The sequence below is a fragment of the Acromyrmex echinatior genome, chromosome 19, assembly GCF_024713525.1.
Source record: "Acromyrmex echinatior isolate Ae372 chromosome 19, ASM2471352v2, whole genome shotgun sequence".
Classification (NCBI taxonomy): Eukaryota; Metazoa; Arthropoda; class Insecta; order Hymenoptera; family Formicidae; genus Acromyrmex; species Acromyrmex echinatior.
Genome location: NC_141870.1, coordinates 7,206,232 through 7,220,150, shown reverse-complemented (window position 1 = coordinate 7,220,150; position 13,919 = coordinate 7,206,232). Strand labels below are relative to the sequence as shown.

The window sequence follows — 13,919 nt, the reverse complement described above, 5'->3', positions numbered from 1 at the left end:
GATCGGTATATGACATATCGCGAGATTCAGGCATCCTTAGGCATTGACATGAAAGCAATACATACGATTTTGCATGATCTCTTGAGCGTATAGAAACTTTGCAGTTGTTAGATCCCACACAATTTGACCGACGCTCAAAAACAGGCTCGTGTTAAATGAAGCAAAGAAATGCTCAAAAAATTCAACCAAGGTCGGTCAAATTTGGTCTACAACATCATTACTGGGGACGAAATATGGATCTATTCGTATGAGCCCGAAAGTAAACCACAATTCACTGTTTGGGTATTTCAGAATGGACCAAAACCAACAAAAGTTGTTCGTTCACGCAGTGCTGCCAAGCAAATGATTGCTTGTTTCTTCAGTTATACCGGATATGTGGCAACCGTGGCTTTAGAAGATCAAAGAACTGTAAATACTAATTGATACACAACAATTTGTTTGCCAGAAGTCATAAATGAATTGCGTAGAACAAACCGAAATCATCACATCATCCTTCATCATGACAACGCCAGCTGTCATACAGCACATCAAACCGTTGATTTTTTATCCAGTAAAAATGTCGAATTGATGACTCATCTGTCCGTATTCATCTGATTTATCACCAAATGACTTCTTTTTGTTCTCAAACATTGAAAAAAAGATGCGTGAGCGATTTGAGTTGTCTGAAACAGCTGTTGAAACATTTCGTATACTGATTTCTGAGGTTACGTCTCAGAGATCAGGAAAAAATGCTTGGAAAAAATGCTTCGAAAATTGGTTCGAGCATATGAAAAATGTATCGATCTTAAAGTGAATACTTCGAAAAACAATAAAGCCATTTACTGAATTTTACATTTTTTTTCATATTGTTTGCAGAAACTTTTCCAGCAGTCTACGTATGTAATTATAATAAATATTGAACATATATTAAATATTTATTTCAATTGCAACAGAATGCATTCTTAATATTTTATGAATATATTAGGTGTACAAATAAGTTTCCGCCGTTTGACAAAAGACGGCGCTACTAGCAAGCTATGATTAAAATTGTCTGATGTAAAACATTATATCGTAAGGTTGGACATCTGTCAACAATATAATCTTAAAATACTAGCGATTTTGTATCAGCATCATATATTTTTTTTGTGCGAAAATACCGAGTTTTGAGCCGAATAAGCGTCATTTGCGGGAACTTTTGATTTACTTCTTTAATTTGAAGAAATTTGCAGCTGAGGCTCATCGATTGCTTGTAGAAGCATATGGAGGCTGCCTTAAGTGAGAGAAGTTGTCGTGAATGGTTTCAAAAATTTAAGAACGGTGAATCTGACGTCGAAGAACAAAGAAGCGGAAGGCCGAAAGTGTATGAAGACGCGGAATTGGAAGCATTGAATGAAGATTCGTGCCAAACGCAAAAGAACTTGCACTTACATTAGGAGCGACTCAATAAGCAATTTCACATCGTTTGAAATCATTGGGAATGATTCAAAAACAAGGGAATTGGGTTCCATATGAACTGAAACCGAGAAACGTTGAACGCCGATTTTTCATATGTGAAATGCTTGTCAGGCTTAAACGAAAGGGTTTTTTACATCGTATAATCACTGGTGATGAAAAATGGATCCACTACGATAACCCAAAGAAGAGGAAATCATGGGGATCACCTGGCCATGCTTCAACATCGACAGCCAAGCCGAATATTCATGGAAAAAAACTCATGTTGTGTATTTGGTGGGATCAGCTTGATGTCATGTATTATGAGTTGCTCAAACCGAACGAAACCGTTATTGGCGCTTTCTACCGAACACAATTAATGAGATTGAACCGAGCACTTAAGGAAAAACGCGCCCACTACTACTCCAGACATGACAAAATTATTCTCCTGCATGATAATGCTCGACCACATGTTGCGGCGCCGGTCAAAATCTACATGGAAACACTCAATTGGGAAGTTCTACCCCACCACCGTATTCACCAGACATTGCCCCTCCCGATTACCATCTATTTCTATTGATGGCGCATGGCCTATCTGAGCAGCACTTCACATCATATGAAGATATCAAAAATTGGATCGATAATTGGATAGCCTCAAAAGATGAAGCGTTCTTCCAACGCGGTATCCGTATGCTACCAGAAAGATGGGAAAAAGTAGTGGCTAGCGATGGACAATACTTTCAATAAAACATTATGTATCGTTCTTTCACAATAAATGCTTAATTTTTGATCAAAAAACAGCGGAAACTTATTTGTACACCTAATATTACGTGTACAACTTTGCTTCCGCCGTTTTCCTATAGATGGCTTTAACGATAAATGGTGGTCGAAATAAATAGATCATAGACGTCATACAATAAACTTGAACATCTGTCAACATAACCCCATAGAAACATTAATCGATTTGTGTCTGCATCATAAAGTTATTCTCGATTGAAAATGTCAGTTTACGAGCCAAATTCTCGTCATTTGCGGGAAGTTTTAATTTTCTGCTTCAATATGAAGAAATCTGCGGCTGAGGCTCATCGAATGCTCTCAAATACTTATGGTGAGGCCGCTATTAGTGAAAGAACGTGTCATGAGTGATTTTCAACGCTTCAAGAACGGTGATTTTAACGTCGGCATAGCGGTGGAAGAGAGAAGGTTTTCGAAGATGCAGAAATGGAGGCATTACTTGATCAAGACTCGTGTCAAAACCAAAAAGAATTGGCAGTGACTCAATCATTGGGATCATTGGGAGTGACTCAACAAGCCATTTCAAAACGCCTCAAAGTTATGCGAATGATTCAGAAGCAAGAAAATTGGGTGCCGTACGAGTTGAAGCCGAGAGATGTTGAAGCCGGCGTTTGTTTGCTTGTGAACAGCTGCTTGAAAGACAAAGACAGAAGGGATTTCTGCGCCGCATTGTGACTGGGGACGAAAAATGGATTCATTACGATAACCCCAAGCGCAGAAAATCATGGGGAGTTCCTGGTCATGCTTCCACGTCGACGGCCAAACCGAATATTCACGACTGCAAAGTCATGCTCTGTATTTGGTGGGACCAGCTCGGCGTAGTGTATTATGAGTTTTTAAAACCGATTGAAACAATCATAGGCGAACGCAATTGATGCGTTTGAGCCGAGCATTGAAAGACAAACGGCCGCAATACAACGAGAGACACGATAAAGTGATTTTGCAGCATGACAATGCTCGACCCCATGTTGCGAAAATGGTCAAGACATACTTGGAAACGTTGAAATGGGAAGTCCTACCCCATCCGCCTTATTCTCCAGACGTTGCTCCCTCTGACTATCACTTGTTTCGATCAATGGCACACGGCCTGGCTGACCAGCACTTCCGATCTTATGAAGAAGTAAAAAATTGAATCGATTCGTGGATCGCCTCAAAAGATGACCAGTTTTTTCGACGCAGGATTCGTACGCTACCCGAAAGATGGGAAAAAGTAGTGACCAGCGATGGATAATACTTTGAATCATAAATGTATAACCAGTTTTTTACAATAAAGCCTCGAATTTCGGAAAAAAAAACGACGGAAGCAAAATTGTACACCTAATACTTAAAATAAAGAATAGGTCCCTACATCGCCCATTCTCGTGAGGACGCAACCATATTTTTTTCGTCTCTCCGATTTTAACATTAATATTTATTAATATTTATTATAACAACCATTAATATTTATTTTCATTGCAACAGAATGAACTTTTAATTAAATGTATGAATATGGCTTTTTTTTTGTTTGCGAGGAGGAGGAAAGTCTTCACAGCTCCTCATCCGGGATGCTCCCGAAGGAGAACCTAACAAGAGGGGAAAACACTCAGAAACCGGTCTCCTGATTGTGCAGGATTCGGTAGGTCTGCGTCCCTCCTATACGGAAGGACAGTGGACATCATCGTCTACTTGCTAAAAAAACTTTCCCTATTCAGCACCTCCGCAAGATCACATTGGGCACACCTCGGAACCATCTACCTAGCGGCATTTCATCAGGATGCATCCAAGTAGTGGAGTATACGCTCTCACCTCCATGATCCAGTATACTACTTAAAGCTAAAATCCTATCCTATATTAAATATTATCCTAAATATGTACATTATATATACATTTTTACACATGATTGTCGTCAGACCTCAGTAGGCCCGATCTAAAAAAGCTCTTTGTTTCTTTAGAGCCTGATGCTCCCACTCGGCTTGCTCCGTCTTGCGCATAACTGCATCGCAGAAATCTGCGAGGGCCGTCCAATACGCAGCAGAGCACATAACTATCCTGACAATGCCATATGTCCTGTCAAGGACATCGTGCCCCAATCCCTCAAAAAGTGACGTCCTCTCTGCGGCCCAAGATGGACAAAACAACAGCATATGCATCGCCGTATCCGCAGTCACACGACAATGCGCACAAATCGGCGACGCGTTACGTTGTATCTCAAAAAGGTAAGCCTTAAAGCATCCATGACCCATTAAAATCTAGATCATGAGGATTATATGAATATACTAAAAATAAAGAATGGGCCCCTCCATCGCTCATTCTCGTGAGAACGCAATCACATTTTCTTCATCTCTTCGATTTTAACACGATCTTAGACATAAAGATATATTTCTTAATAATGTTTTGAAATATCATGAAATTCTTCGATTACAATAAGAAATTTTTGTTATTTATAGTAATATATCGATATCTAGGACAAGCTAAAACTTTATTGTATTCGTTTTAATGTGGCGCTTTTAATGTAGGCGGCAGCCTACATACAGCGTCAGAGCAGCTGATGTATTATTTTCGCGTTTACGGCAACTCTTATACAGCGCTAGAGCAGTCGATGTTTTAATGTTTACGACAGCATTTATACGGTGCCAGAGCAACTGATGCTTTATTTCAGCGCTTACGACTATCTTTATACAGCGCCAAAGCAGACGATTAATTCAATATTTTGAAAATAAAATTTCGTTATAAACCTCAATAGTTTATTAAGGTTCACGTAAACGTATCAGAAGAATTTCGTTCTCCAAGAAAGTGTCATTATATGTAAAAGTTATTTCTAAACTTACTTAGTCTGTTCGAAGAACAGCATGTATGCCCCTTGTGCTCCTTTACGCCATTTTTTCTTGATAACTTTTAAATCATTAGAGTAACACCATTCCGACTTTTTGTCTACTCTCAACATACACGTGTTGTGATACCATGATACATTTCTCCCTCCTCGTGAAATATAGCGTTTATTTCCTTGTACCTTTTTTTATTAATCGTGACAATACTTCTCGGATAAGACGGATAAAGTCGATTCGATTACAGTTTTCTTTTTCCCCCCTTACATTCGTAACAATCGTCATTTATTGTTTCTTTATTTTTCGTTTCAAAAATTCTAAATCAATCAGAATTTGCAGAGTGACATCTTTTTTCCATTTTAATGTCGACTATATAGGTAATATTAGCAAACAATTCTTTTCCAGCATAGTTACATTATAATTACATTTGGCATTTGAACAAGATGTTACGTGCTTCAATTCGAGTTCTAATACATCATTGATAAATTCCGAAACATCTTGTTGTGTTCATTCTTCGAAGCGTTCTTCGACAGATCTTCTAACCATTAGAATGTTGCGCTTACGCTCAGCGTAGCGCAGATAGCATCAGTCAATGCGTTCGATACTTTATTTTTCAGTATTTATTGCTTGATACGTACACAATGAAACGCACATTGCAATATTACATTAGCATAACACGAAACATGATCGTCATTGCAGAGGCTTATTTTCCATGTAACTATACTTTCTGGTTCCTCGCAATAATAATTTTGTACATCATCAATGACATCAGGTATGGCCCATCAACAGTCGTGAATTTTCGCAACTTTTTTTCTCGGACGAATGGATTTGATGAACTGTGATAGCTGAACTTTGAACACAGATCTCAATCGATTATATTCTACAATGGCTTCCGAGATTGCTTTAATGGATGCTGGATTAAAATTTATCAAATGTAGGACTTCCAGTGTACTCACTCGTGACAAACCTAGACTTGACCATCATTGAACACACTCGTTCTTAGATCCATCATTGCATTTTTACACGTAATTATTTGACTTTTGTGTATAGTTAGTCCATAACTGAGAGACAATGGAAATTGTTTCCGATGTACCACCATTTTGTGGAATACTTCGAATTTAATATCTAATTTCGTTATTGTGATTTCTTTGTTATAACTATTTTAATGGAATCAATATGATTTCCGTCAACAGAACAATTAACTGCAACTACATTGCCTATCATTACATTGACAAGTCCCAAAGTTTCGTCGAATCATCACTTTAGCGCGAATTTTAATTGCTATTATTCTTTCAATGCCAGTTGTTTTCGAAACTTTGTCATCTTTGTCTTCCAAAATTTTATGCACTCTTTTTTTCATTCTGGAGCACAATCGATATTATCTTCTGCTATCAGTAGAATTTCATCACCGTCAATTTTGTCGAGCATTGCCGTGTTCAAAACCTTGTACAAATAACACATGGATAATAAACAAATTGTATCAACCGGTAATTGATTCATATATAAATGCAAAGTTCATTCAATCTTTGATTGCAATTACTCCCTTTGAAATGGATTTTTCTCGATTGAGGAACATTGATGTCGGAATCCGTTACCAAACCTATTCGTATTCTAGAAAGTATATCACGATATGTATTGTTGCATCTTTGTCGCATTAATCAAGAGTTCGTCGTAATCGAACAATCTCCACAAATTCATGATACCTAAATATATAATTAAATATAATTAAATATATAATTCATGATACCTTCTGAATTTCTGATCGAGACATTTTAACGAAAGGAGATTGTTCTTTTATAGAGGGAAGCTGCAACAAGTCTCCAAACAAAAGAATGTGTTTTCTGCCAAAGAAACCATCATCTGTATCTGTTGTATCAAAGATTTCACATAATCGTACATTGATAAACATAAGTATCACATTCAAAATCATGGATACTTCATCGAATTATAAATAATTCGACAGTCTTTAATTTGTCTCTCAGTTTTCAAGATCATGTCTAACAAATGCGTATACTTTAGATTCATGAATGACGGATAGCTAAAACATTCTATGAGTCGTCAAACCATCGATATTGAATGCCGCGATACCCGTGGGAGCAGATATCGCAGTCGTTTTGTTCAAATGTATTCTGATCTATTCTTTAATCGTTTCAATGAGAAAACTTTTTCCTGTACCACCCTCGCCACTTATGTGCATAATGCGTGCAACTTATGTTTAGGGGGTGAAACACCCCTTTGAAAAAAAAAATAGTATTTTTCTTTCGAATATCGTCGGAAATATAAGAGATAGAAAAAACATTTTTAAATAAAAGTTGTACGGTTTTAAGAGTACTTTAAAGTTATAAAGAAAAAAAATTTTTTTATTTTTTTGTTTAAAAATACTCCTATCACCCATAATTTTTTTAAATTTTCAATTTTTTTTATCAAATTGAAGATTATTTTTTTATAAATTCAACAATGTGTAATAATGTTACATTACGACATATCATATTCGAGAATTAATTATTAACGTTTCCGTATATACGCTATCCATACTCACATACGTAAGTAAGTCGTTGGAAGAATAAGATATATGAAAAAATGTCCTAAGTAAAATTTTTATAGTTTTTTACATATGTGCGTAAATTTAAATTTTGTAAAAATTTAGATTAAACTGAATAAAACTGATGTTTGCAAACGTTAAGTAGAAGTACCTTTTGACGACTATCGTCAAATTAATAAAAATGTAAACATATGAAAGCTTCTGTAAAGTAAATAGATAAAGAATTTAACTATATCCTGCTTATATTCCCTTTTCTGATTTTTACTTTATTGTGCACTAATATCCATTTCGTGAACTATTTTCTTATTATCGTCAAAATAATCAAATTATCGTGTAATATCGTCGGTTTATATGTGTCAAAATAATCAAATTATCGTGTAATATCGTCGGTTTATATGTGTCGTCAAAATAATCAACTTTTCATTGTAATACAGGGATTACAGGGTGTGTTCCGTGTTACGCATGATGCGTCATTTTTCTTTGTTATTCATTGAATAATAAAATAAGATATCAGAATTATGCGTTTTGTGTCCGTGTCCAAATCCATTCTTAGAATGTCAATGTTTTGTGAATTGTAATGTTCCATTCTTAAAATGTTAACATTTTGTGAATAATTTTTATGTAGAAATGAAAATAAGAATGAAACAACCTGCAACGGCCTTGATCTTGACAAATATTATCCAGTCATAATTCTAAACAATATTCAAGAAGTTTTAACCATTGTTTGAATATTTTGGGCAATGCTAATACTGACAATACTGTAACTTTCAAGCATTATAACTCAAAAAGTACTTCATGAAAAAATATTTTATTATAGTATTTTGAAAAGATGTTTAGATGTGCTATTAGAATATGAAATGAAAAACGAGGTATTTAAAAAATCGATATGACCTTGATAACGCCACCTAATCATAAAGTCAAACTGATAATATCAGTAAATAAATCGTTTTGACCTTTGCAACTTTTATTCGGGTCACTTTGAAAGTGTATTTTTGGAGCTCATAAGAGGTCCCAATCTTTTTGAATACTCTGTATATTTTGAATTATAATTTCTTTTGAACTCTTAATTCTGATTGGCTAATTTTTATATGTTTTATGGTTACTGTTAGGGCCTGAGCACAATAGAGGAATAGAAATTAGATATTAAGCAATACAAAAAGATAAATATAGTAAGCTAATGAGAGTCAGCAACGATAGAATAATAAATCTTATTAAGTCTTAAGAAATTGATTAATCATAGTCGAATATGAGAAAAATAATCGACTATGATTGGTCAATTTTAAGGCTTATTGCGTTTAGGGAGTAAAGTGAGATAGGCATATGTTTAAAATAACAACTAAAATAACTATAAATATCCTAGTATGTGAACATTTCTGAGAGATAGAATTGATGACTATGGGTGTTCATATCCAATCAAGTGATCTGTTTTCTGTTTCAACACTAGACTGTACTAGAACTTTCTTTCTCAAAAGCGAGAAAGAAAATTCTAGTGCAATCTAGTGCATAAACAGAAACCAGATCACTTGATTTGATATATATTGAGTCATCTAAAAAGTATCTGCGGTTTTTTGGCACTAGATATGTGTTGATGGTCATATATCTAGTGACAAAGTACCGCGGATACTTTTTAGATGACCCAATACAATACATCCACAGTCATCAATTCTATCTCTCAGAAATTTTAACATACTAGGACCGGTATTCGTAGTCAATTCTTATTTGAAGACTCTCTTATGCGTGGTCTAGAATGGTAGTAGCAGTAGTGGATGAGGTTGTAAAAGTAACAAATTGACCAATCACAGTTGAATGTGAGAAGAATAATCGACTGTGATTGGTCAATTTCTTACTCTTACAGCCTCATCCATTACTGATACTGTCATTGTAGACCATGCATTAAGTAATATCTCAAGACGCGAATACGGTCCTCTGATTGGTTCATAACATCATAAGATTGTACTTAAGACGATCTTGAATATAAGAATCGATTATGAATACCAGCCTAAATCAGTTTTTTGTGGCTGAAGTAGTGTATGTACATATATATATTCTTAAAACTTAAAGTGAGATAAGCATATGTTTGATATTTGTCGAAAGCGAGAAAGAAAGTATAGGAACAGAAAACAAACCAACTAAGAAATGATCACATTCTACATAATTTCTACATAAATGCTTATAGTCCATGTACAATAATCAAATCCATGCACATTAATTATCTGAGCCCTTGTCTAATGCCCCAAACACATGAAATGAATAACAGTGCATGAACATAACATAAGATCGCTAGACCAAGAAGCATTTTATGTAAATCAATATGGCAACTTGAATGCTCATTGGTTTAATAGTTTTATGTTATGCTTATGCCACAGTATAACTACAGTAGCGACAGTAGCTGTCGGCTCCTTTGATGTCAGTAATCACTGTCAGCTATGTTGAAGGTTTTACGAACTGAACCAATCAAGAAACGTTGTAGTAACGTTATAGTTTTCGCATATAATGCTATCCAATGCTATGACAGTCGCCATTTTCGGTTTTACAGTCATGTATGCGCAAAACAGAACCTGTATCCCTCGTTTCTGTTACTTTCGCTACTGTGTATGTAGTTATACTATACTATTGGTACGCGTATTAAATTTGATGTGCACTAATGCGATAGTACGAATGCGTTTACATCAAACATATTAAAGCATCAGTGCGTATTAAATTTAACACGCATACCAATATTATCACGATGTTGAGAAGAAAAATAATACGATTAACACTGATTTTGAGGTTACTAGATTCTGTTGCACGCTTAATGCGCATGGGATAGCATGACGGGTTATGCATGTAATGGAATACAGCTCTCGATTTCTTCCAAATTGTTTCATGCGTTTACATCGTCATTTGTATCATTTTAATACGCGTATCAGTTTAGTACGATACTTCTGCTCATACCAAAATAATCCGACAGCGTTTACATCATACTAATACTTGTATTCAGAATGCTTACAAAGATATTAGCGCGCTAACATGCTATAATTTACATCATGTATACTATAGAATTTCATAGTATACATAAAAGTGCAATTTTATCGATAAAAGCTCTGAATACGGACTTAAATGTTTAGTACGAATTTGGTACGAATATAGTATCTGATACGCGTATCAAGTGCACGATATAAGCTAGGCCAATGAGCTCTTGCAAATTTCATTAGATTTAAAATCATAGACCAAACAGATACAAGAGCTCACTGAGCACTCAGTAATCGGTCGTGCTTCTGAATGCATCCATTGATTCTGTCTCGGAAATTTTCACACTAAGAAATGACTAACTTTCTATATTAAAGCCTATTGCACATGAAATGCATAAGATCGTAATCACTGTAACTACATACAGTAGCGACAGTAGCAGAAAACAAGGGATATAGTTTTGTTCTGCACATACGTGGCTGTAACTCCAAGAATAAGGCAGTTGTCAATATTGGATAGTATTATATGCGAAATATTGTGTCATCTAAAAAGTATCCGCGGTTTTTAGATGACCCAATACAACACAACTACAATGTCATACAGCCGGATAGCACAACGTTTTAAAAATATATTTAAAAAAAAACGTACATGTTGGACGTTTTGGACATATTAAAAACATCCAGATTAGATTTATGAATATTAAAAAAATGTTTTAAAGACATCCAGTGTTACCATTTTGGATTTCTTAAAAACATCCATTTTAGGTCGGAATGAACTAAAACTGAATTAAATTAATATATTAAACAAGACCACAATTAAAACAAAATAATTTTTATATGAGTATTATTATTGATTAATATCTTATTTCAGAATACACATATTTAAATTATAATAAAAAAAAACGTTTTCCCCTAAATTCAGAAAAAAGACTAATTTTATAGTGCTTTGAAACGGTTACCCATCCAATTGCATACCGCCATCCACTATTCTTGACTTCTGAAACCATATGGAAATCGCTGCACTTCGATGATCTACAAATACCTGTATAATCATGAATGTATAGTTATGATACATCTGTTCAATATACCTGATAGAAATGTGTGCAGTTCAACTGAACATCCAATCAGTTATTATCTAATATTTAATCTTAATATTATAACGACTATTTTCAGGTTAGAAAATCATATTGGATATGGGAATAAGTTTCCGCCCATTGCAGAAAGATGTCGTTAGTAGCATTGCTCGTGTGGCGTTGCGAGCGTTAGTCGCGGCGCTGCAAACGTTAGCTGCGGTGCTGCGAGCGCCAGTGGCGGCGCTGCATGCGTCCGTCGCGGCGCTGATGTAGTTCTTTCCGTTTCTTCTTCCGTTCACTCTCTTTGATGTCATGGCGTGCCGCATGCGGACCTTGTGTAAGTCTCTGCGATAGTCAGTAAGTTAGAACTCAGAAGTTGAGGTTCCGAATTACTTTGTGTATTTCGCGAGACCGATACCGATCACTGTTCATGTCTATGATAATTATTAGCGTCGTCAGATAATTACTTTGAGTGTATTTTCATAGTTCTTGTATTGTAACTCCGCGACACAATGCCGGTATCCGAGCCGTCTTACACGCGCAATCACGTCTCTATTTTTTAATCTATATTTGTATTTAGTATTTAGTTAGTTTAATATTAAGTTTGTATTAAATCGCCTTATGACATAAAAATCAGGAGCAGTGAGTAGCACTCATTCTCAACCTAACGATTTCCCGCCAATTGTCCTTCGCCTTTGGTTGGTAACCATCGGCGCCATATTGCACAGCAGTCGCTCCAATAGCCACACTTGTGTGTTTGATAGAAGGGCAAGACATGTTTTTGAAAGGTGTGTGTTCAAACTTTTGAGCCCAATAGATGGCATTTGTTCGAAGCGTAACAAAGAGTAACTTTTTTTGCGTTGAAGATGTCGGAATTTATTCCAAAAAAGCAACATTTGCGGGAAGTTTTACTTCATTATTTTATTTTAAAGAAAAGTACTGCGGAAACGCATCGTTTGCTCGTAGATATTTACAGTAAGCATGCTCCATCGAAAACTAGTTGTAAAGAATGGTTTCATGGCGATTCAACAGTGGTAATTTTGACGTGGGTGACAAAGAACACGAAGGTGTGAAAAAATTTGAAGATGCAGAATTGCAAGCATTACTCGAAGAAGATTCGTATTTATCGCTCGATAGGTTGACAAAAGAATTAAATGTTAATAGATCCACTGTTGGAAAACGTCTACACGCAATGGGAATGGTGCAAAAAGAAGGAAATTGGGTGCCATACAAATTGAAAGAGAAAGACATAGAAAGACGTTTGGTCATCTGCGAGATGCTTCGTCAATGACAACAAAGGAAGGGTTTTCTACATTGTATCGTAACTGGCGATGAAAAATGAATCTACTATGATAACCCTAAACGCTTGAAGATATGGGATGCCAGGTGAACCAGCTCCATCAACGCCAAAACGAAATATCCATGCTTCGAAGATTATGTTGTGCATCTGGTGGGATCAAAGAGGTATTATATTGGGTCATCTAAAAAGTATCCGCGATACTTTGTCACTAGATATATTACCATCAACACACATCTAGTGACAAAAAACCGCGGATACTTTTTAGATGACCCAATATATTATGACCTGCTCAAACCGTCCGAAACCATCACTGGCGATCGTTATCGGCTACAACTGATACGTTTAAACCAAGCTTTGAAAGAAAAATGACCGAAATGGGACAATAGGCACAACAAGCTGATTCTGTTACATGACAACGCTAGGCCACACGTTGCAAAACCGGTCAAGAAATATTTGAAAGAAATAAAGTGGGAAATTCTGCCCTACCCGCTGTATTCACCGGACATTGCCCCTTCAGATTTCCATTTGTTCCGTCCATGCAGTCTGCCCTTTCTGGAGAACGATTCAATTCTTATGAAGGTATCAAAAAATGGCTTGATGAATGGATCGCTTCAAAAGAACCAGATTTTTTCATTCGAGGAATCCGTTTATTACTGGAAAGGTGGAAGAAAGTTGTCGCTTCCGAAGGAGCATACTTTGAATAAACTCACTTATATATTTGATTTGAGATTTGTTTAAATAAACACATCTTTTTCATTTAAAAAGGAAATTTATTCCCATACCCAATACACTGTACTTTCATAGTACCAGTTATCATGTATACCTCATCTTCGACTAGAGATCTCCACAGTCTCTCTCCTGTCGATAATAGTACGCCGTATTGATACGAGTTATGTACTATAATATACCTAAATAGTATGCAGTATAGATTTTTATGTTGTTGAAAATTTTAAACACAACACAGATGTCCTAGGGACGTCCATGGGACGTTCAGAAGACGTCTGTACATACTAATAAAAATAAAACTCCGTGCTATCTTAAAAAAAT

General features: G+C 35.8%; 1 long non-coding RNA gene across 1 annotated transcript; it reads left to right on the top strand.

The window, feature by feature from the left end:
- The first annotated feature begins 11,582 nt into the window (after nucleotides 1–11,582).
- Nucleotides 11,583–13,641, top strand: LOC147906698 (uncharacterized). The gene is made up of 2 exons (XR_015548267.1): nucleotides 11,583–11,909; nucleotides 12,737–13,641. It is a non-coding gene; the product is annotated as an uncharacterized LOC147906698 (long non-coding RNA).
- The last annotated feature ends 278 nt before the right edge of the window (nucleotides 13,642–13,919 follow it).